Below are 4,321 nucleotides of genomic sequence, written 5' to 3' on the forward strand. Positions count from 1 at the left end.
TACACAATACATAAAAAAATACATGAAAAATTACATAATACATGATGCACAATATATAATACACAATACATAAAAAACATGAAAAATTACATAATACATGATACACAATATACAGTGAGGAAAATAAGTATTTGAACACCCTGCGACTTTGCAAGTTCTCCCATGTAGACATCATGTAGGGGTCTGAAATTTTCATCCTAGGTGCATGTCCACTGTGAGAGACATAATCTATAAAAATTTAAAAAAAATCTTGAAATCACAATGTATGATTTTTTTAATAATTTGTGTGTTACTGCTGCAAACAAGTATTTGAACTAGGGATGCACCAATCCACTTTTTTAAACTTCCGATCCGATCCCGATACCTAAGTCTGAATATCGGCCGATACCGATCCAGTTCCAATATCATGATCATCATTGATTTTATATGAGGCTGTAATAATCTCCTCTCAAGTACAATTTGTACAAATATATGCATGCATGTCCAAAAAGGCAACTTGAGGTAAGTTGTATTAATTTTGGATAAGTTTTAAAGTTAGAATTAAATTCTAACACAAAACATGTTTCTTTTTATTCCTAGCTTTAAAGTGGATATTAAAGTGATTAATTTAAGTGATTGTTTAAAGTTATTTTATATTATTTTAAATAAGGGGCAGATATAAGAATTATTTTCTTCTTTCCGCACTCTTTTCATTCAATGTTTTCTTTTTCATGATTTTTATTTATTTATTTTGTTTCTTTTAAATGAATGAATTAAATTAAATGTTAAATGGCTTCAAACACCTGCTAAATTCATGGCATAAACCAACGGACATGTTCCCGTTTTTAGTATTTTACATCACTTTATAATGTAGCTGAATTTGTTTTTAATATAATTTTCAAATCATATGTTTTTTATGATTGTCTACTGTTGCACTGATAAATATCTCCTGGAGGGTAAACTATATCTTGGCTGCAAGTATCAAGTTGTGAAATCCTTCGTTTTCTGATAGTGGTTGCTCATGAATCATGATGAAGTTTAGCAACTTCTCTGTAAACATTTGAGTTCCGTGGTTTCAGCGATGTCTTCTTCTTGTTCAATCTGAAGCAGGCAGCCTGATTTGGGGCAGCCGCGCTCAGTCTGTCCCTCCTCAGAGACGGGCAGACTGAGCGGGGCAGATTGGACGTGGCTGGCCAGGGTCGAGTCGCCTCTTTCCGGTTGAGCAAAGAGCAGCGCCCCGCTGAAGCCACGGAGCTCGAATGTCCATCGTAAAACTAACTTTACCGCAGTTTAATGTGGTGCTATGGCTCTGCAGACATTGCACGTTGCTGCATTGCTTTGTGGTGTTTTTAGTGTAAAATACTTCCACACAGCGGATATGTTTAGATGAAAAGTTTGTTAGCTGTTAGCCACAGTGCTGCTAACTCAGCCCTCACGTTGTAGCTGGCTGCAAACTATGAAATGGATTTTCTGAATGTGAGGCGGGTCTTATTACTCTGAGTTCATTACACACTGCCGTTCAGGAAATCCATTCCATAGTTTGAAGTCAACGTGCATCATGGATCGGAAATATCGGCAGGTGGATCGGAAAATCTGATACGTAAATTATGCTGGTATCGGAGGCTGATACTGATACTGGATCGGATCGGCCCCATCCCTAATTTGAACACCTGTGAAAATCAGTGTTAATATTTGGTACAGTAGTCTTTGTTTGCAGTTACAGAGGTCAAAGGTTTCCTGTAGTTTTTCACCAGGTCTGCACACACTGCAGCAGGATTTTGGCCCATTCCTCCACACAGATCTTCTCTAGATCAGCCAGGTTTCTGGGCTGTCACTGTGAAACATGGAGTTTGAGCTCCCTCCAAAGATTTTCTGTAGGGTTTAGGACTGGAGACTGGCTAGGCCACTCCAGAACCTTGATATGCTTCTTACGGAGCCACTCCTTGGTTATCCTGGCTGTGTGCTTCGAGTCATTGTCATGTTGGAAGACCCAGCCATAACCCATCTTCAATGCTCTAACTGAGGGAAGGAGGTTGTTCCCCAAAATCTTGCAATACATGGCCCCGGTCATCCTCTCATTAATACATTGCAGTCGTCCTGTCCCATGTGCAGAAAAACACCCCCAAAGCATGATGCTTCAACCCCATGCTTCACAGTAGGGATGGTGTTTTTGGGATGATACTCATCATTCTTCGTCCTCCAAACACGGCGAGTGGAATTAAGTTTTTGGTCTCATCTGACCACATAACTTTCTCCCATGACTCCTCTGGATCATCCAAATGGTCATGGGCAAACTTAAGACAGGCCTGGACATGTGCTGATTTAAGCAGGGGAACCTTCCGTGCCATTCATGATTTTAAACTATGACGTCTTAGTGTATTACCCACAGTAACCATGGAAACAGTGGTGCCAGCTCTCTTCAGGTCATTGACCAGCTCCTCCCTTGTAGTTCTGGGCTGATTCCTCATCTCTTAGGATCATTGATATGCCACGAGGTGAGATCTTGCATGGAGCCCCAGTCTGAGGGAGATTAACAGTCATGTTTAGCTTCTTCCATTTTCTAATAATTGCTCCAACAGTTGATGCTTGCCAAATGCCCCGTAGCCCTTTCCAGCCTTGTGGAGGTCTACAATTTTGCAAGTCGGCTGCCCTACCTCTACACCATCTAGACTCCATAAATACATACAATACACAATATGTGATACACAACATAAAATATGATGCATGAAACATGTTTGAAAGGCATCATACTATTGTGCTTGAAAAGACTGCAGTGTGTTTAAAAATGTGATTAAAGCTCAAAATCCTTGGAATAGATTTTTTTTTCAATGCACTGGGAACACTGCACATTATATTCTAAATCAAACCAAAAAGAAAACTTTACCGGTATATACAGTGCCTTGCGAATGTATTCTGCCCCCTTGAACTTTTCAACCTTTTGCTACATTTCAGGCTTCAAACATAAATATATAAAATTTAAATGTTTTGTAAAGAATCAACAACAAGTGGGACACAATCTTGAAGTGGATGAAATTTATTGGATGTGTCAAAATTTTTTAACAAATAAAAAACTGAAAAGTGGGGCATGCAATATTATTGGGCCCCTTTACTTTCAGTGCAGCAAACTCACTCCAGAAGTTCAGTGAGGATCTATGAATGATCCAATGTTGTCCCAAATGACTGATGATGATAAATATAATCCACCTGTGTGTAATCAAGTCTCCATATAAATGCACCTGCTCTGTGATAGTCTCAGGGTTCTGTTCAAAGCGCAGAGAGCATCATGAAGACCAGGGAACACACCAGGCAGGTCCAAGATACTGTTGTGGAGAAGTTTAAAGCCGGATTTGGATACAAAAAGATTTCCCAAGCTTTAAACATCCCAAGGAGCACTGTGCAAGCAATCATATGGAAGGAGGATCAGACCACTGCAAATCTACCAAGACCCGGCCGTCCCTCTAAACTTTCATCTCGAACAAGAAGAAGACTGATCAGAGATGCAGCCAAGAGGCCCATGATCACTCTGGATGAACTGCAGAGATCTACAGCTGAGGTGGGAGAGTCTGTCCATAGGACAACAATCAGTCGTACACTGCACAAATCTGGCCTTTATGGAAGAGTGGCAAGAAGAAAGCCATTTCTCAAAGATATCCATAAAAAGTGTTGTTTAAAGTTTGCCTCAAGCACCTGGGAGACACACCAAACATGTGGAAGAAGGTGCTCTGGTCAGATGAAACCAAAATCCAACTGTTTGGCCACAATGCAAAATGATATGTTTGGCGTAAAAGCAACACAGCTCATCACCATGAACACACCATCCCTGCTGTCAAACATGGTGGTGGCAGCATCATGGTTTGGGCCTGCTTTTCGTCAGCAGGGACAGGGAAGATGGTCAGAATTGATGGGAAGATGGATGGGGCCAAATACAGGACCATTCTGGAAGAAAACCTGTTTGAGTCTGCAAGAGACCTGAGACTGGGACGGAGATTTATCTTCCAACAAGACAATGATCCAAAACATAAAGTCAAATCTACAATGGAATGGTTCACAAATAAACGTATCCTGGTGTTGGAATGGCCAAGTCAAAGTCCAGACCTGAATCCAATTGAGAATCTGTGGAAAGAGCTGAAGACTGCTGTTCACAAACGCTCTCCATCCAACCTCACTGAGCTCGAGCTGTTTTACAAGGAAGAATGGGCAGAATTTCAGTGTCTCCATGTTCAACACTGATAGAGACAAACCCCAAGAGACTTGCAGCTGGAACTGCAGCAAAAGGCGGCGCTACAAAGTATTAATGTAAGGAACTCTCGTGAGGGTTTGGACCAAGATCACAACACAACAG

At 40.8% G+C, this 4,321-nt stretch overlaps 1 protein-coding gene across 1 annotated transcript in view; it reads left to right on the top strand.

The window, feature by feature from the left end:
- Positions 1–4,321, top strand: part of dph6 (diphthamine biosynthesis 6) — an 87,661-nt gene that overhangs the window by 34,590 nt on the left and 48,750 nt on the right. The gene's annotated exons all lie outside the window — the stretch shown is intronic.

The sequence above is a fragment of the Nematolebias whitei genome, chromosome 21, assembly GCF_014905685.2.
Source record: "Nematolebias whitei isolate Nwh7 chromosome 21, NemWhi1, whole genome shotgun sequence".
Classification (NCBI taxonomy): Eukaryota; Metazoa; Chordata; class Actinopteri; order Cyprinodontiformes; family Rivulidae; genus Nematolebias; species Nematolebias whitei.